This window comes from Neofelis nebulosa, chromosome 1 (assembly GCF_028018385.1).
Source record: "Neofelis nebulosa isolate mNeoNeb1 chromosome 1, mNeoNeb1.pri, whole genome shotgun sequence".
Lineage (NCBI taxonomy): Eukaryota > Metazoa > Chordata > Mammalia > Carnivora > Felidae > Neofelis > Neofelis nebulosa.
The window spans coordinates 155,364,186-155,385,646 of record NC_080782.1 but is presented as its reverse complement, the minus strand read 5'-3'; the positions used below and the strand labels follow the sequence as shown (position 1 = coordinate 155,385,646).

At 32.5% G+C, this 21,461-nt stretch overlaps 1 long non-coding RNA gene across 1 annotated transcript; it reads left to right on the top strand.

Annotated features, from left to right (window-relative positions):
• The first annotated feature begins 439 nt into the window (after window positions 1-439).
• On the top strand, window positions 440-20,103 carry LOC131518648 (uncharacterized). The gene is made up of 2 exons (XR_009265221.1): window positions 440-578; window positions 18,630-20,103. It is a non-coding gene; the product is annotated as an uncharacterized LOC131518648 (long non-coding RNA).
• The last annotated feature ends 1,358 nt before the right edge of the window (window positions 20,104-21,461 follow it).

The following is a 21,461-nucleotide window of genomic DNA, read 5'->3' as shown; positions in this document are numbered from 1 at the left end:
ATGGATAAATGTTGCCATGCTTTATGTTAAAAAAAATAATTCCTGTTTTCTATTCTAGCATTTAATGGTTTCAGGTGATACATTTAGGTCTTTAATCCATTTTGATTTTGTTTTTGTGTTTGGTATTAACAAATGGTCCAGTTTAATTCCTTTGCATGTAGTTATACACTTATCTCAGCATGAGTTATTGAAGAAGCTGTCTTTTCCCCATTGTATATTCTTATTGTTATATTTTAATTGACCATATAATGGTGGGCTTATTTCCAGATATCTTAAAATCTGGAATTGTGATACATCCAGCTGTGTTTTTCTTTCTCAAGATTACTTTGGTATTTCAGGGTCTTTTGTGGTTCCATGCAAATTTTAGTGTTATTTCTTTTATTTTTGTGAAAAATATTGTTTATATTTTTACAGGTTTTGAATTGAATCTGCAGATTGCTTTGCATAGTATGGACTTTTTGAAAATATTAGTTCTTCCAATCCATGAGATGAAATATCTTTCTATTTGTTTGTGTCATCTTCAATTTATTTAATTGGAGTTTTATAGTTTTCAGTGTACAGATTTTTCATCTCTTTGGGTAAGTACATTCATATCTGTTTTATATTTGGGGAAACAATTTGAATGGACTCATTTTCTAATTTCTCTTTCTCTTTAAAACATTTTTAATGTTTTATTTGCTTTTGAGAGAGAGAGAGACAGAGACAGAGACAGAGACAGAGTACAAGCAGGGAAGGGGCAGAGAGAGAGGGAGACACAGAATCCAAATCAGGCCAGGCTCTAACTGTCAACACAGAGCTTGACACAGGGATTGAACTTGTGTACCCTGAGATCATGACCTGAGTTGAAGTTGGATGCTTATCCAACTGAGCCACCCAGATTCCTTTATAATTTCTCTTTCTGCTACTTCATTATTAGTAAATAGAAATGGTACCAAGGAGGAGGGAGGACTTAGGGTGGCAAAAGAGAAGGGAGACTCTAAGCTTGTCTCATCTCTTGAACACAACTAGATAGATATAAAATCATTCTGAATGTCAAATAAATCAGTTGAAGGCCTGAATGAATAAAAACCGCAACACTGCATGTAAAAAAAAGGGACCACCTTTTGGAAGGTACAACGTGCAGTTTACCAAGGGAGATAGTGCTCTGGGTCCAAGCCACAGGGAGGTTACCACATAGTATAAGCAGCAGAGCACAAAATCTGAACTTTTAGCAGTCTGTTACTATGGGGGAAGTGCCTGGCTTAAAGGTGCTCAAGTGGTGAAGAAGGGTAGAATCCCTGGAGTGACAGTGTGGTCTGAGGATCCCTTCCTTAGGTGGCCACAGAAACAGGTTGTGCCAAGTGTCAAAGTTCTGTGTTGTTTCCAGGCTTCAGAGAAGAGATTTGCCCATATGAGGGCTGCAAGCAGGGGTACTGGATTTCTGCTCTGTTTTGATATGAACTTTGAACAGCTGTATAGTCCTATCACTACTTTTTCCCACAAGCCAGTGAAAACATGGCAAGACCCTCCCCTAGATGAATATCATAGGTCCACACCATGGGATCGTTAAGATTTGTAGTTTTGAAACTCAGTGGCACACCTGAGATTAAAAAAAAAAAAGTTTGGACAGAGTGGTGCTTATTTGGGTCAGTTGATTGTCTGACTTTGGCTTGGGTCATGATCTCACTGTTCATGAGTTTGAACCCTATGTCCAGCACTGCACTGACAGTACGGAGTCTGCTTGGGATTCTCTCCCTCTTTCTCTCCTCCACCCCCCATCACTTGTGCTTTCTCTCTGAAAATAAATAAATAACTTAAAAAAAAAAGAAAGGACACTGGCTGGGAGAACATGGGGTTCTGATGGAAACTGGGGACACAAGGCTGGTGACTAATTGCTTTTCTATGAGGTTTCCTTGAAGAGTGGGGGCGGTGTGCAAACTCAGCTCCTGGACTGTAGAGCAGGGTGTGGCCATATTCATTCAGCCCTGCAGAGCTGAAAGCCTTCAGGGAGAAAAAGAGTACCACTTAGTGGAGGATGGAGCCACTTAAGCCAAGCCCCTCCCCCCTATACCCAGGAGATGCATTTCCTCTGAAACAGGTCAGCCTGAGAATTAGAGAACATCAGGCTCTTCTCCCCAGAAGACCAGCACAAAAATCTCCCTTCCACCTAGTGTACAGATCATAGTGCTGTAAAGCTTCAGCTCTAGGGGAAATAGTATCAAACTTCTGTTTACTTTTATTCTTTATACTTTTTTCATTTATTTTCTTATTTTTTCTATTTATTTTTTACTTAATTTTTACTTAACGTTTACTTAGTTTTACTATTAGTATTTTCTTACCTTTTATTTTTATACGTACAAATTTATATATACATGTTCTTTTATCTAGATTGTTTTAACAAGCAGACCAAAACGTCTTTATTTTTGTTTTTTGTTTGATTTCTTTTCTTTCCTTTCTTTGCTCTTTTCTTTTCTGGACAAAATAACAAAATGGAGAACATCACCACACACACACACACACAGGCAATGATATTCATGACCAGTGATTTAATGAGCACAGATATAAGTAAGATGACTGAATGAGATTTGAAACCATTATTATAAGAAGACTACTAGAGGTTGAAAATATCCTAGAAGACACCAAAAAAACCCTTTCTTCAGAGATGAAAGAACTAAAACCAATCAGGCTGAAATTAAAAATTATATAACCAAGATGCAATTTAGAATGGATGCTATGATGGCAAGAATGGATGAAGCAGAGTACCAAATCATTGATATAGAAGATAAAATTATGGGAAATAATAAAGCGGAAAAGAGGGAAACAAAGGGAAAAGACCATGATATGAACTTCGAGAATTCAGCAACTTATTAAAGAGGAATAACATTAATAGCATAAGGGTCTCAGAAGATGAAGAGAGAGAAAAAGGGCAGAAGTTTTATGTGAACAAATTATAGCTGAAAACTTTCCTAATCTGGGAAGTACACAGGCATTAAGATCCAAAAAAATGCAGAGAACTCTTACGAAATCCCACAAAAGTTGGCTATACTAAGGCATATCATAGGCAAATTCAAAATAAAATACACAGACAAGGAAATAATTCTGAAAGTACCAAGGTAAAAAAAAAAAAAAAAAAAAAAAAAAAAGCCTTAACCTACAAGGGAAGACATAACAGGTTTGTTGCAGATATGTCCACAGAAAAATGGCAAGCCAGAAAAAAGTGGTGGGATATATATTAGGTGCTGAATAGGAAAAAATATCCAGCCAAGAATTCTTTACCCAGAATGCCATCAAGAAAAAGAGATACAGAGTTTCCCAGAAAAACAAAAACTAGTAGTTCATGACCACTAAATCAACCCTGCAAGATATTTTAAGGGGAACTCTTTGAGTAAAGGAAAAAACAAAACAAACAAAAATGACCAAAGTAACAAACACTGTAAAGGACTACAGAACATCACCAGAAATACCAACTCTATAGGCAACATAATAGCACTAAATTCATCTTTCAATAATCACTCTGAAGGTATATGGACTAAATGCTCCAATCAAAAGACACAGGTAATCAGAATGGATAAGACAAACAAACAAACAAACAAGATTCATCTATCTGCTGCCTACAAGAGACTCATTTTATTTTTTAATTTTTTTTAATTTTTTTTAAATTTTTTTTTTAATGTTTATTTATTTTTGAGACAGAGAGAGACAGAGCATGAACGGGGAGGGTCAGAGAGAGGGAGACACAGAATCCGAAACAGGCTCCAGGCTCTGAGCTGTCAGCACAGAGCCTGACGCGGGGCTCGAACCCACAGACCGCAAGATCGTGACCTGAGCCGAAGTTGGCCGCTTAACCGACTGAGCCACCCAGGTGCCCCAAGAGACTCATTTTAGACCAGAGGACACCTTCAGATTGAAAGTGAGGGGCTGGAGAACCACCTATCGTGCTAATGGGCATCAAAAGAAAGCTGGAGTAGCCATACTTATATCAGACAAACTAAATTTTAAAACAAACTGTAACAAGAGATGAAAAAGAACATTATATCATATATAAGGGGTCTATCCATCAAGAATATATAACAAATTTAAATAATAATGCCCCCAACTTGGACGAAACCAAACATATAAATCAATCAGTAGCAAACATAAAGAACCCAATGATAATAATACTGTAATTGTAGGGGAATTTAAAATCCCACTTAAAGTAATAGTCACATCATCTAAGCAGAAAATAAACAAGAAAACAACAGCTTTGAATGTTACACTGGACCGGATGGACTTAGCTTATATATTCAGAACATTTCATCTTAAAGCAGCAGAATACACATTCTTCCCAAGTGCACATGGAACATTCTCCAGAATAGATCGCATACTGGATCACAAATTAGGCCTCAGTGAGTAAAAAAATATTGAGATTATACCATGCATATTTTCAGACTAGAATGCTGTGAATCTTGAAGTCAACCACAAGAAAAAAAAGGAAAAACCTCAAGTACATGGAAATTAAAAAACATCATACTAAAGATTGAATGGGTTAACCAGAAAATTAAAGAAGAAATTATATATATATATATATATATATATATATATATATATATCCTGTCCATATTATATATATATTCATTTCTTCTTTAATACACACACACACACAAGGAAGACAATTAAAATGTATATATATATATATATATATATATATATGGAAGACAATTAAAATGGAAAGACAAAGTCTTTCCAAAATTTTCAGATGCAGCAAAGACAGTCTTGAGAGGGAAATAGATTGCAATACAGGTATATTCAAGAAGCCAGAAAGTTCTAATAGAAAACCTAACATTACACCTAAACGAGTTAGAAAAGTAACAGCAAATTAAGTCCACAGCCAGCAGAGAAAGAGTAATAACAAAGATTGGAACAGCAATAAATGATATAGAAACAAACTCTTAAACAAAAAACAGAAGAGATCAAAGAAACTAAGAGCTATTTATTTGATAGAATTAATAAAATTGATAAACACTCAGCCAGACCTAACAAAAGAAAAGAAAAAGGACCCAATCAAATAAAATCATGAAGGGAAAAGGAGATATCAAAACCAAAACATCAGAGGGGCGCCTGGGTGGCGCAGTCGGTTAAGCGTCCGACTTCAGCCAGGTCACGATCTCACGGTCCGTGAGTTCGAGCCCCGCGTCAGGCTCTGGGCTGATGGCTCGGAGCCTGGAGCCTGTTTCCGATTCTGTGTCTCCCTCTCTCTCTGCCCCTCCCCCGTTCATGCTCTGTCTCTCTCTGTCCCAAAAATAAAAATTAAAAAATGTTGAAAAAAAAAAATTAAAAAAAAAAAAAAAACCAAAACATCAGAAATTAAAAAGAAAAATTATAAGATAACACTGTGAAAAATTATATGCCAACAAACCGGGCAATCTAGAAAAAATTGACAAAGTTCTAGAAACTCACAAACTACCAGAAAATAAATAGAAAGTTTGAACACACCTATAAACAGCGAAGAAATTGAATCTGTAGTCAAAAATCTGCAAACAAAATCCAGGACCAGATGGCATCTCAGGGAAATTCTACCAGACATTTAAAGAAGAGATCATATCTATTCTCAAACTGTTTAAAAAAATAGAAATGGAAAGAAAACTTCCACTCATACTGAGGCCAGCATTGCCTTGATTCCAAATCTAGACAAATAACTCACTAAAATGGAGAATTATAGTCCAGCATCCCTGATGAACATGGATCGGAAAATTCTCAATAAGATACTATCAAATCAAATTCAACAGTACATTGAAAGAGTTATTCACCACGTTCAGTGGTATTTTTTGGTGCGTGGTAGGTTTGATTCAATAATCACAAATGTAGCCATGTGATACATCACAATAATGAAAGAAAGGATAAGACTATATGATCCTGTCCATATATGCAGAAAAATTATTTGAGAAGATGAAGCATCCTTTCTTGATAACCTTCAACAAAGTGGGGATAGACAGAACCTGCTTCAACATCAAAGACGCCATATACGAAACACCCACATCTAATATCATCCTCAATTAGGAAAAATTGAAAGTATTCTCCTTAAAGTCAGGAACAAGAATGTCCACTCTCACCATTACTCTTAACATAATACTGAAGTCTTAGCCTCAGCAATCAGACAACAACAGCAACGAAATAAAAAGCATCAAATCACCAGGGAAGAAGTCAAACTTTCACTATTTGCAGATGACATGATTCTTTATGTAGAAAACCCAAAAGACTCCCCACACAAAATTCCTGGAACTATACATAAATTCAACAAAGTTTCAGGATATAACATCAACATGTAGAAATATGTTGCATTTCTATACACTAATAAAGTAGCAGAAAAGGAATTCAGGGAATCAATCCCATTTACAATTGTACCAAAAGCAATTATATACCTAGGAATAAGCCCAACTAAAGAGTTTAAATATATATACTCATAAAACTATAGAAAGCTTATGAAATAAATTGAAGACACAAAGAAATTGCAAAAACATTACATGCTCATGGAATGGAAGAACAAATATTTTTAAAATATCTATACTATCCAAGCAATCTACACATCCGATGCAATACCTATCAAAATAGCACCAGCATTCTTCAAAGAGCTAGAACAACACCAATCCTAAAATTTTTATGGAACCACAAAAAATCCTGAACAGCAACACAATTCTGAAAAAGAAAAACAAAAATGTAGCATCATGATTTCAGATTTCAAGCTATAGTACAGAGCTGTAGCCATCAAGACAACATGGTGCTGACATAAAAATAGACACATAGATCAGTGGAACAAGATAGAAAACACAGATATGGACCCAAAACTGTATGGTCTACTCATCTTTGATAAAACAGGAAAGAATATCCAATGGAAAAAACTGTCTCTTCAGCATATGGTGTTGGAAAAACTGGTCTTTGACATGTAGAAGAATGAAACTGGACCACTTTCTTACACCATACACAAAAATAAATTCAAAATGGTTGAAATATCTAAGTGTGAGACAGAAAGCCATCAAAATCCTAGAGAAGAACAGCAGCAGCAACCTCATTAACTTTGGTTACATCAAGTTCTTAATAGACACTTTAACCAAAGCAAGGGTAACAAAAACAGCAATGCAAATGAACTATTGGAATTTCATCAAGATAAAAAGCTTCTGCACAGCAAAGGAAACAATCAATAAAACTATAAGGCAAGCTGTGGAATGCAAGCAGATTTTTTTTCAAAGACATATCTGATAAAGGGTAGTATCCAAAATCTATAAAGAACTTAACAAACTTAACATCCAAAAAACAAATAACCTAATTATAAATGGGAAGAAGACATGAACACTTTTCCAGAGAAGACATTTAGATGGCTAACAAACATATGAAAAGATGCTAAACGCCACTCATCATCAGGGAAATACAAATGAAAACTATGATGCGAAACCACCTCACACTTGTCAGAATGGCTAAAATGAACACAAGGAACAATAAGTTTTAGCAAGGATACATAGATAGAGGAAGCATCTTGCCCTGTTGGTAATTCAAATTGGTGCAGCCTGTCTGGAAAGCAGTATGGAAGCTTCTAGGAAAACTAAGAATAGAACTCCCTATCATCCAGCAATTGCACTACTAGGTATTTCCCCAAAGGATATAAAACTCGATCCAAATACAGATTCAAAGCCCCCTGTTTATAGTAGCATTATCAACAATAGGAAAAGTATGAAGAGACCCCAAATGTCCACAGACTGATTAATGGAAATATGTGTGTGTACACACACACACACACACACACACACACACACACACAGTGGAATGTTACTCACCCATCAGGGAGAATGAAATTTTGACATTTGCAATAATGTGGATAGAGCTAGAATGTATTATGCTAACAGAAATAAGTCAGTCAAAGGAACACAAGTATCATATGATTTCATGCCTATGTGGAATTTAAGAAACAAAATAGATGAATGTTTAGGAAGGGGAGAAAGAGGAGAGAGGAACACAAACGACAAGAGACTCTTAATGATAGAGAACAAACTGAGCATTGATGGAGGGAGGTGGGTGTGGAATTTGCTAGATGGGTGATAGGTATTAAAGAGGGCACATGTTATGATGAGCACTTTCTCTTGTGTGTAAGTGATGAATCACTGTCTACTACTGAAGCCAATATTACACTGCATGTTAACTAAGTAAAATTTAAATAAATAAATAAATAAATAAATAAATAAATAAATAGAAAAAAATTATTACTTTGATATTTGGGGTCTTTGGTGGGTCCATACAAATTGTAGGATTGTTTTTTCTAGCTCTGTAAAAAACTCTACTTGTATTTTGATAGAGATCTCATTGAATGTGTACATTGCTTTGGGTAGTATGATTTATAACATGTGTTCTTCCAATCCATAAGCACTGAGTGTTTTGTTCTTTTCTATATTTTGTTCTTTTTATCATTTTATTTCTGTTTAAAAAGTTTCTATTGACCTATAAATTTGCTTATTTTCCCTGTTTTGTCCAGTCTACCGATCAGTCCATCAAAATATTCTGTATTTTACTTCATGATTTTTATTTATGGTTTTTATTATTTATTTTAAGTGTATTTATTTATTTTGAATGTGAGAAAGAAAACAAAAAAGCCTGGAAGGGGAGCAGGGAGAGTGTGGGCAGAGGATCCAAAGCAGGCTTTCTGCTGACAGCAGAGAGTCTGACATGGGGCTTAAACTCATGGGGCTTAAACTCATGTAATATGACCTGAGTGGAAGTCCAATGCTTAACCAAGTGAGTCACCCAGGGATCCCTTTCTTTGTGTTTTTGATCTAAATTTACCATTGATTTATTCTTATACATTCTATCTCAATAATTGCATTACACATCTGATTTAGCATGTTGCCCACTTTTTCCTTAGAGCTGTTGACATATAAATCATAGCTATTATAAATGCCCTTTCTGATAATCCAATATCTGTATTATGTCTGAATCTGCCTTTGGGTCTTATTTTTTCTCTCGAGACTCTGTTGCTGTTTTATTTGATTTCCTTTTAGCATGTCTTATATTTTTTTTTTCTTGAAAACTGGGTATATTGTACCAGGTTATAGAAACTGTTTTAGTTTGAAATGGAGGAGGGGAAATGTTCTATAATCTTACAATTAAATTTTATTTATTTTAGTGGGTCTCTTTACTGGCATGTGATCTTCGTGTTTCTTATCTTCCTTTCTTGTGTTGCTCAAATAATATAGAGATTTAATGCAAACTCAAGGAAATCAGCTTTAAAATAATGAATTAATTATTCTGTTTGTTTATTTATTTTTTAGATGGAATTTGAAAAGTGAGTTGTAAAGGCCATATCTATAATATATAAATATTAATAATATTATATTTCAGGGGCACCTGGGTGGCTTAGTTGGTTGGGCTTCCGACTTCCATTCAGGTCATGATCTCACAGTTCATGAGTTCGAGCCCCATGTCAGGCTCTGTGCTGACAGCTCAGAGCCTGGAGCCTGCTTCAGATTCTGTGTCTCCCTCTCTCTCTGATCTTTCCCAGCTCACATGCTGTCTCTCTCTCAAAACTAAATAAAGATAAAAAAAAATAAAAAAATATTATATTTCATTAATTATAAAGTTATATATTAAAAAAGTAATTCTGACTGTGGCAACATCACAAAACAAAGGGTAGAAATATTTTTGTTTATAATAAATAAGAACTTTTTAAGACATAATTCATGAGTGCCAACCAATATGAAAAGAATATTCTTTTTAATCCATAATACTTGGATTTGCAACTAAATATAAAAGATCAAAATAATAATTCTTTGGCACACCTGGCTGGCTCAGTCCATGGAACATGTGATTCTTGATCTTGGTGTTGTAAATTCAAGCCCTACGTTGGGTGTAGAGATTACCGAAAAATAAAGTCTTATAAAAATAATAATAATGTATTCAGAAGCTAATAGAGGAGAATGTATTTATGATGTCTTAATGGCAAATATCTTTATATTATTTTAAAAATATTTCTATTGAAGTTTATTTGACACACAATATTAAATTAATTGCAGTTGCACAACATAGTGACTTGACAACTGTACATTATTCTATTCCCACCACAATATAAGCAAACATTTTAAAATTTGTAAAAAGCACTAATCTTGGGGCGCCTGGGTGGCGCAGTCGGTTAAGCGTCCGACTTCAGCCAGGTCACGATCTCGCGGTCCGTGAGTTCGAGCCCCGCGTCGGGCTCTGGGCTGATGGCTCGGAGCCTGGAGCCTGTTTACGATTCTGTGTCTCCCTCTCTCTCTGCCCCTCCCCCGTTCATGCTCTGTCTCTCTCTGTCCCAAAAATAAATAAAAAACGTTGAAAAAAAAAATTAAAAAAAAAAAAAAAGCACTAATCTTAAAAACCTTGACTACTTTCTTACATTAAAATTGAAGACATTTATAAATAAATTAGTAAAAAATTCACAAAGTGAGAGGATATCTGTAATAGATATAAAATAACAAAGGCTCTGTTTATGGTCTATTAAAAATAACTCCCAGTAATCAACAAGAAAACAAACTCACAGATACAAACTGTGACAGTACCTTGAACATTTTACAAAGGAGATATAGAAATATGCTGATACATAAGACAATGGGCAAAAGACTATGCTAATTAATGTCTTTTTATAATTCAGTACAATGATAACCATGAATCAAACTGACAATAACAAATTTTGGCCTTTATAATTTCATTAATTAATGCTACAAATATAACAGCAGGAGAATTTTCCATGCTGACTCTCTTCAATGTATGTGAACTAAAGGATTGATTTTTTGATTTATAGAATCATAAATTATGCACTTTTTTTGTGAAAATTCACAATGTGTTAATTGGAGAGGCATATGAAAAGACAAACATAAAATAAAGCTAAGATATTCTTTTAATTAAGCAAGGGCAAAGGATTTGTTTTAATATAATTACAAAATTCCAGTAATTGGGATTGTTTTCTATATGCAAAAGTGATAGACTCAGGAACAAAGTAAACCGGCCATAATGAAAAACATAGATATATAGATAATTTATAACAAAAAATACACTTTATGAAAGTTGGAGGATAAGATATTTTTCAAATAATAGTGTGAATTAGATATCTCCTTTTAAAAATAGCAAATTTGATATTAATATTACCCAATTCCAAAATAATGATTTCCATACTTGTCATAAAACATATTTGAGAGGAAAATTTGGTAAGAGGTCGAAGAGGAATAGATTTTTGACTGAAGGATATAAAATAAATTATTGGATAGTATACATGAACACTAACCTTGAAAAGGGAAGGAGTGATTAATAGGACATTAATGGCAATTATAATTGTTCACATGTCTCAGCATTAAGAACATGAGAACCCAGATCAAAGAGATGGTAGTATAACTGTAACATGGGTAATCATAAAATGCTCTGTATGTAGATTCTGTAAAAATAATAAATAAATAAATATTTTAAAAAGCCCTTCTAAAATCAACAACAAAACACCCAATCCAATATTTTTTAAAAAAGGCAAACTATTGGAATGTAACTTCTAAAACAACAAACGACAATGAAAAATAAACATATTAAGTGTTGCAAAATTTTATTAGTAACCAAAGATATGCGAAGTACAAGGCGATATAGCTACACAATCATGATATAGGTAGAAATTTAATTGAAAATTAAGTATTTTTTTAAGATCATCAAATAATAGTAATTCACACAAAAATTAATTAAATGAACACAATCACTTATGAAACCATTTGGCATTACCTAGTTTAGTGGGTTAAATGATGTCTCATGATATGTCTCCAAAACATTATGTCTCTACCCTAAAACGTTAGAATGTGGTCTTTGGAAATATGTCTTGGCATATGTACTTAGTTTGGGATCTCAAGATGAAATCATCTTAGATTCAGAATGGGCCTGAAATGAGTGAGTTTTTTGTGTTTTTTGTTTTGTTTTGTTTTAAAGAGGAAAGGACACATAAATATATCCAGAGGGAATAAAGCCATGTTCAGATAGGGAGAGAGATTGACATTCTGCTGCAAAAGCCAGGAAACATTGAGCGCAAGCAGAAACTGGAAGAGACAAAGCATTGTCTCCCTTAAGACTGTTATAGGACCCTGTCAACCCCTTGAAGTAAAATTTCTGGACTCCAGAACTTTGAGAGAGTAAATTTACATTGTTGTAATCCACCAAAATTTCTGGTGATTTTTTATATCAGCATTAGGCAGCTAATACATCCAATATATTTTAAAATTTTCAGACTTTCTACCTACCAATTCTACTCATACTCATACCTCAAAAAATTCACGTATATTTGTGATAGAACACATATAACAAATACTGATAGAGAAGTTATAATTATAAAAAAATTCCTCCAAATTCAAAAATATTATATATTGAAAAAATATATATATATAATGAATATTATTCAGGTATGGAAGTAAACTATAAATAAGTTAGAATATTGGAAACAATGTTACAAGCAAAATGTCAGGCAAAGGAAATAAGACACAGCATAGATACATATAATAATTTTCAATTTATATTTGATTTAAAATTCAAAAATTTTACTTTATATTTTAGCATGGCAAATAATATTGCTAAATATTAAAAAAATTAAAATGTGATTATATAAGATTCATTGCAATCATTAATTTGGGAAGTGGGAGGTGTTTCCACCAAAAAGAAATATACAAAATATCATGTGTGGCAATATTATTCTAATGTTGTATGAGGATTGATGGTTCCAGGGGTCTTCTATTATTTTTATCTGTTTGGAAAAATATGTTCATACGAATTATATTTGTTTCTAAATAATAATTGATGTAATATATTAAACATGTAAGCTAAAAATTGTATTTTAAAATAGGATATATTGACTTAAACAGAATTGTGTTTGTCAGAAAAAGAAAGCAAAATAGAAAATTATAAAATTATGTAATTAATAAATCTGTTTTAAGCACTAAACAATATAAATAACAAGTAAGCATTTTGTATGATAATAAGTTATATTTTATTTACTACCACCTAAGAAATATTCACAAAAATAAACTTTATTCCAAAGAAAGACATATTTAATCAATTTTTATAGTTCAGATCACAATTCTTTCAATAAACAGATACTAAACAAATAGAAACAAAGTGAAGATTTCTTGAGAACTAAAATTGTAAGTTTAAGTTGTCAACATCCTAAACATCCTAAACAAAAATTATCTAAAATTTTTCCAGTAATAAAATTTAATGTAATAGTTACAAATACAAGGTCTGAGGAGTTAATTCAAAATAATATATAAAAACAAAAGGGACACATTCAACCCATACCTCAGTAAATAACACTTTATAAGATGAATATAAACCATAACAAAAGCACAGGTGTCAATATTCATCTTAGAAAATAGGAATCACAAAACACAAATAATTTACCACTAAGATCTTTGAAACTAAATGAAATAAAATGCCTCTTAGATAAATGTTGTTTTGAAGATATATTATACACTGATTTTCCTGATATGATTCGGAATATAACTGAATGTAAATGGTTTTATGTAATTGAGTGCCTGCACCATTAAATATGAATGTATATACTTTTCCTGTGTTTGTCTTACAGTGTCATTTTAAACTGTTGGTTAAAATTTAGGAATCTCTTCTTGGGATTTTATATCTCATCTTTTCTATTTATTTCTAAATTCTGGATAAAGAAAACATCTTGAGGTCACATTTATTTGATATGCAGGATATCTGACTTTTCTAATAATTGGCAAATAAATTTTTGGTGGCCTAATGACCATATTTGAAGTCTAACAATTTTTTCAAATCAAGTACAAATTGATACCAAACTTGAAAATTATCTGACTAGACACTATATAAGCTGTCTTAAAACAATATACATCTGAGGCAATATACATTCCATTGTTACTTTGAAAGCTCCCAGTTCACAAACTATTTTTATATGTTAAAAAAACTCTTATCACTTACTAATTTAGTGATCTGTTACTTTTACTTCTGCTATTCCTGCATTTTGACATGTGCAAAGTGATAAGGTAGCAGAAAAACTAAAAACAGTTTTATATCAGACAAAAGGATTCATACGTTCAATGTGAAAAATAATTTCCCTGTCAAAATATATAAATATAAAATATATAGATCAAGAACACAGAATAAAATTTAAGAAAACAATTTTGAAATGTAGACAGTACATTTAAAAAGTTTTCCATTATTGGTAAAATGTTACAAGAAATATATTCTTAAATTAACTAAATTACGTCAGCAAAGCAAGAAGAATTCACAATGATGAATGAAATTCCAGCCTTCCTGTACATAGGCATTAAAACTTTAACATTGCATATATGTTAGCATTCAATGGTTAAACTTTATGAATTATTACTGAGGGAATACTTAATAAATATTTCTCTATTAAAGGTATAACAAACTCAGTGTCTACAGAAGACTGTTTGCTAATACACATAAATGAAAATGCATACATTAGATTGGAGGCCAATGGTAGAAAGCCACTTCACATCCTAAGTGAAGAACACAGGGGTAGTAAGCTTGATCTGATGGTCCATGGACAAATATAGACCCCTTATTTAAAAACCTAAGAATTTTTCCATTAGTATTTATATTTGTATGTGACAATTCATGATTTTAAATATTAATTTAATAGGTTTTCAAACACAATGATGTGCTAACAGAAGTCTTTATTAAGTTAAATAATTCACCTAAAAGAGAAATTTTAAGACCTCTTTATTTGCCTACTAGCCTAAGATACAAAAATCTAGGGGGAAGGGAATGTGTTATCCTGATTTAAAGGCATTCCCATTGCCAGGTCAGTATTTGTGACCAGTCATTTGGAGTAATATGATGTGGGACCGGGTCACATGTTAACACATACCACTGTGAGTTAGGAGAGCATGATGGAGAAAGAAGCCCACTAAGACGCCCATAATGGAAATCAAGGAGAAACATTTTCTGAAAAAGCAGATGTGTGGTAAAAAAAAAAAAAAATATTTCAACAAGTGTTGTATGTTCAATTTCCCCATTAGTGTCTTTTATTTTCCTAAAGTAGAGAGAGGTAAGCTATGATATAGGTTAAAAGCTCATCTATGGATGAGAGGAATTTCTAGGGATATTTAATGCATATTAGTTTATGCAGTTTTGGTTATTGTTGCCTGAAGAATACTACAGTTTTTAAGTATTGGCTAACTAGTGAAAGTGAGAAAAGAGGTAGAATTACCTAAACTAAGATAGTGGCCTAATACAAAGAAATAATTTTTCATGCATATTTTTTACACATTTACATTTATTTTCAATCTACCTTTATTAAACATATCTTTTTGTCAGAGTTGCTCCATTTAAGGGTCATAACTCCAGAAAATAGCCATAATGTCAATTTTCATGCAAGTATTAAATTATAGGGTGTGTATGTCAAAATATAAGCAGAGATATAAAATGTCAAATATTAGAATATATTATAAATCTACAAAAACGGAAGCAGTGTTACTGAAAAACATAACTGTAGTTATCTTCATTGCTACGGTGAATCAGGTCTACCTGAGACCATAATATCTGAATAATTAATCTTTACAAAGTTAAAGACGATTTATTACTTATTAAGTACTACTGAGAGACTATATTTAAATACAAGAATAAAATATTTTAAGTCAAAAAGACAATAAAAAATAAACAGGAGTATAAAACAAATTATGTGAAAGTGATAAGAATTTTTAAGAATCAAACTTTCACAGTTAAATCATGTTAATTCAAATATTCAAATATAAAATTCTTTTATAAAAGAATTAATGAATGGGTGCTATTAAGTAAATTGTTAAAGGTAATATACTTGAAACTAATTTTGAATGGTAGTTATACTAAATAAATAAATAAATAAATAAATAAATAGTTAGAAGTAAGAAATAAGTCAAACATACGAGAAAATATGAACACCAGAGCTGGTAAGAGCAACATGAACACCTGGATAAGAGCAAAATGGAAAAATTCCAAAAAAGAATGTGAACATAACACCCACACATAACAAAGAGTTTCGCAATCAATTGATTTCAGAATTTTAATCAATGTTGCAATATTTATGAGGTCCCTATAACTTACTAACTTAATAAATAAAATAAAAAACAAAATAATGACACATATACTAAATTTTTATGTCTGTTTGTTATGTTACAATTTTCCATGAGTTATAAGTTTGACAAAAGTATTAACAAGAGAAATAATCTTTTCCTTAGTATATTTACTTTTGAAAATTTGTAAGGAAAAAAAAATCCTAGAAAAGGGAAACCTGCACAGAAAAACATATTTATATAAATTTGAAGAAAAGAGTATAAACATTAAAGTAAAGGTGGATACTGAATGAATTAAGTCAAGCTACTATAGATAACTATTTGACTGTTGTCACATCTATAATATTGTGCTTCTAGGAATTAGTAAAACAAAACAGTACAAAATTATAATATTAATTTTAACATAATGTGGCAAGAACAGGAAGGAAAAATTGTGTTTGTGGGCTGGCCACATATTGAATTTGCTTGTTAACAGACAAAAAAAATCAAAACTATAGTTTATCTCTAGTGTCATTTGTAGATTAAAAAATAGACAGTAAAAATTAAACATCAAAATTTTAAATATTTAAAATTAAATACGTTAAAAGTTGGAAAGCTTGAGTTTTGAGCAATACATTGTACATGTTTACTTCCTAAGTGTTGATATAATACTGGTATTTAGGAAGAATTAGTATAAAATTCAGTACGGGGTCAATATTGAACAGGGTTAATTTTTTCCCTCTTGTTTAATAAATAAAGAGAGTAAAGACAGCTGTATTTTATATTGATGGCTGACTGGCAGATTTCTGACTTACAGAATTTTGCTTAATGAATTTGTAAAGATCATATAAGGCACAAGAGAAAGGAATGCTCTGCCCCAATAGCGGTTTGCCAAGGATAGGGAGAAGGGATTTGGCCATGAGTTGTCTATAGAAAAGTAGCATTTACTTACTATATATTTCCTATCTCGATTACAGTAATATTCCTTTGCAACCAAGATCCATCCTTACATGTCTCTTATCAACAGATATTAACTTATTAGTGTAATTATCTTCCCAGGACTTTCCTGAGAGCTCCAGCCACCTCTTTGTTTCACACATTATCAATGAGGGGATTAAGCATGAGTGTAAGCATGGTGTAGAAGACAGAGACCATGTTGTCCTACTTTTCAGTGTGATAGACTTTGGGGAGAAAATACTTGATGATGATTGTTTCACAGAAGAGAGTTATCACAGGGTTCCTGGGTGGCTCAGTCATTAAACAGACTCTTGATCTCAGCTCAGGTCTTGGTCTCAAGGTCATGAGTTCAAGCCCCATTTTGGGCTTTGTATGGGCAAAAAGCTTACTTTAGAAAAAAGAGAGAGAGATCACAATCATGTGGGAAGAACAGGTTGCCAAAGCTTTTCTTTTCTCTGAGTTTGATCTTTATCCCAAAACAGTGGAAAGGACCTGCCCATATGAGGCCCTGATGACAGATATTGGAAAAATAAAGCAATACAACATCACTAAATACACACACACACACACACACACACACACACACACACATATTTCAGGAGTGCTGGGATCTCTCAAAAGAAATGATGGATTTCCCTGGAGGCACAGTAAGGGAGACCCAGAGTATAGATAACATGGATCAAGGCATTGAGAAGTGCACTCAGCCATGTGACAGACACCATAATGCACAGACTATGGGACACACGAGAAATGAGTAATGGACGGGATGGCATATAGCTGCATAGTGGCCATAAGCCATTACTGCCAGAAGAAGACAGTCTGCTCCCATAAGAGTCATGATAAGGAAAAGCTGAGTTCCACAACCAATATAGGAAACGCTGCTTCTTCTAGACAAAAAGTCAATGAATATCGTTGGGGTAAAAATAGAGCTATGTAAGAGATCCATCAGGGAGAGTTGACTGAGAAGGAAATACATAGGAGTATGGAGGAGAGAATCAAAGTAAATAAGAGTCATCATCATAACATTGCCAGCAAGGGCTGCATGAAAAAAACAGGAAGATGAGAGTGAAGAGAAGTTTGGGGTGATATGGTGATATGGTGAAATGACCCCAAAAGAACAAAGTCAGTTCCAGTGGTTCTATTGATCCATTTTTCCATTCTCTCCTTCTGGATTCATTATCCTGGATAGTGCTGACAAAAATGTTCAGACTCACCATCATTTTACATTGTGTCAATTTCATTTTATCCTTTAGTCTAGCAATATTAAATAATATTAATAAATAGCTAATATTTTCTAAATATTTTAATTTAATTAAGTAATTTAAATACATAATTGAAATCAAAAATTGTCTGAGCCCAATTTTAGTTTTCTTGTCATTGAATAATTTGTGAAGAATGTATGACATCATACATGTAGTAAATACATAAATCTGGTATGTAAAATTATTGCTTGATTTTACTTATATTTATATTGGATTAAACTGTGTTGCAAAGGCAAGGCTGGTGACATTGAATAAGGAAACTACTCACCTAAGCAGATCAATGTTTTGGTGATCACTTGGACTAAAATTCAACTAATTGTTCAGTATCAAATAAATCATTTTTTCATAAATACTATATAGAAACTATCACCTTCTATTATTTTTTCTCAAGATATTACCAGAAACATCTTTATGTGAATGGAAGTGTTACGTGTAAAAATACTCGGAGTGATTCATCTTCCCTTGATGTCAGGGCCATACATTACCAACAAACTAAGGAGGTTAAACAGCCCACAAAATCTCTCTACCATAGAGAGTTGTGAAAAATTGCAGTTCTACCTGCACTGCTCTCAGGGTAAATATCTCTTGTTTGCCTTTCTGTTTTGTTATGTAAGCAAAATTATTCCACTATCCTTCAAATGCCCCCAATTGAATAAGTATGTTCCCTTAAAAACAAGCAAACACAAATAAAATTCAGTTGCATAATTATTATTATTTTTTTTTTGTCAGCACCAGATGCCTCTATCTTGGGAACTTAACAATTGCTGTGGTGAAATAATAGCTGTCACAATGGAAGAGTTGTCACTGAAGATGCAGAGCAAGTGAAGTTTTTTCCTGATTTTATCATTTTTAGTGACCTCAGATATGCTAATTAAGTTTTATTTCCTTTGGTTCTTATGTATAAAATGGGTATGTATGTATAGGGTTTTGTGAGTATGAAGTTCATTGATTATAGCAATTTTCTTGGAACAGTGCCAAATGCATAGGAAATACTAAAAGTTTCCACATGGAATTGAGTTTGAACCTTATGAATAAATATAATTAGGAGTATGAATTGCCTATAACATATAATTATATTTTATTTTATGGTAATGTAAAATATACAAATTAGAGACTTGTATAATAGTCAACATGTATTCAATATATTTTTTTAATCAAGGTACATATGTACAAATTTAAACCTCAAATAGTTCTAAAACATTTATAATAAAAACAGCAGTAACTTTCCTCTAACTTCTTCTCTACCAGTCTTCTTATCCAGAGCCAAACACTTCAAATTCTTTTAGCTATTTCTCTGTACATATGACACTTGTCTAAATTAATCCTAGAGCTGTCATTTCTTGGTTCCAAACTTTAGATATCAATTGAGATTCTCAAAAAGACAATCTCCTGAGTGGAGCCACTTCTCATGAGATATCAGGCTTCATCTCATTTTGCTAAAGCACATCTTCACAGAGCTTCTCAATATAACTTTATAGCAGATCAATGATTTGTTCCATATATGTGTAAAATAATTTCATCTATCTTTATATTTGATTTCTACTTTGGCTTGGAATAAAATTCAAGGTTAATAACCAGTTTCCTTCTGAATTTGGAAGGCATTTCTCCATTGTCTTCTCATATTCATCATTCTTCGAGACATCAGATGCCCTTCAGATAGTAGCTCTTTTGCTTTTCCTTTCAAAATCTTCAACATGTATTTGTAATCTACTATATGTTTCATTCCATTCTTAAATGTCATGTTTCCCATATATATCAAGATCCTGGGTCTTTTTTAACCAGAGATATACATCTACCGTTGTGATTTTGGGTACATTTATAATGTAATTATATATATTTCAATAAAGTTTCCCTCATCATTCTAATCCCCTTTTTTCCTGTATTTGGAGAAATAACAGATATATAAATTTTTTCAGAAACTGAGCTTGACCTAGGAATGATACATTTGGCCAAGTTTGGGTTAACTAGGGGAAAATTAGTCATATGGTGAAGTTAGTTGGGATTGGATAACAAGGTGAGATTAATATAGCATTGATTTTAAGGTGAAAAAAAGGGATTTTTCTAGTGTGGACTTTTGTAAGATATCAAGCTAATGTTAGTATTTATTGATTATAAATCAGTGTGTCAGCCAGAGTTTTAAGTGGTTTACATAGATATTAAATCCTCACACTTGGTAATGTCCCTGGAAGTAAGGTACTGGGCATAATACTGTTTCAGTGTCTGTGATCATACCCATATTTTATAGCCATGCAACTTTAATATCGCTGAAAGTTTGTTTTTATTATATTTAGAAAAAAATAGTACAGTGTTAAAATCCAAATGTAAGAATAATCAAAATATGAGAAAGACATCAATACATTCTCAATTCATCACAACAATCATATAATTAGAAAGCAGTCCATTTCTCCTTTCACAATGGACTCATTTTGCAAAAACTATCAAAATATCAAGAAAAAAGAAAACGAATATCAGCACTGTTACTGAATAAAAGGAAAATTGTGAAAACAATTTTGAAGTCAATTTATCCTCTTTTTCTTTTAAATTTAGCCTTATTCTTTTTGTTTCCATTGGGATTTAAATAGCATATATGTAATAATACTTCAGAATTTTCATAAAGAAAACTCAGGTTTTTATCTTGTTTCGTTACCACTGAAAATAACTGGAAATATTTTTAAGTGTATTTTTTATTGAAACCTCCCTTCCATTAAAGAAGCATAGAAGCTAAAAATCACACTTCTTCTAACCTAAATGACTATCTTAACAGTTGTCAGGTTGGTATTAACTCAAAGATCTTAGCTGCATGGCAGAAGTAAACTCGAAAATGCAACTTTCAGGATCCCATTGCTTGAACAGTTTATGACTAACATTTACCAATGATTTGGAAAATAGATGAGAACAAAAGGAGCTATACTTTGAGGAAGCAGATGTGCGTAGAAAGATGATAAAGATGTGTTTTAAATCCACTTCCAAGTGAGCCCCCAAGATAATATACTACATTGATGCTAGAGATTAAGACTTTCAGTGGGAATATCACATACATTCTGAGATTTGTAGTACCCACCACATGAGTTCCCAAGACCCTTTAAAAATAGCCTTCACTCTCCCAGCCATTCTAAAGTACAGGTAAACATTTAAATCACTATCATAAAATCCATTATACCTGGAAAACCATGAATGAATTTTGTTTACAAAATAATGCAAATTTACACAGTGTTTGCTGTCA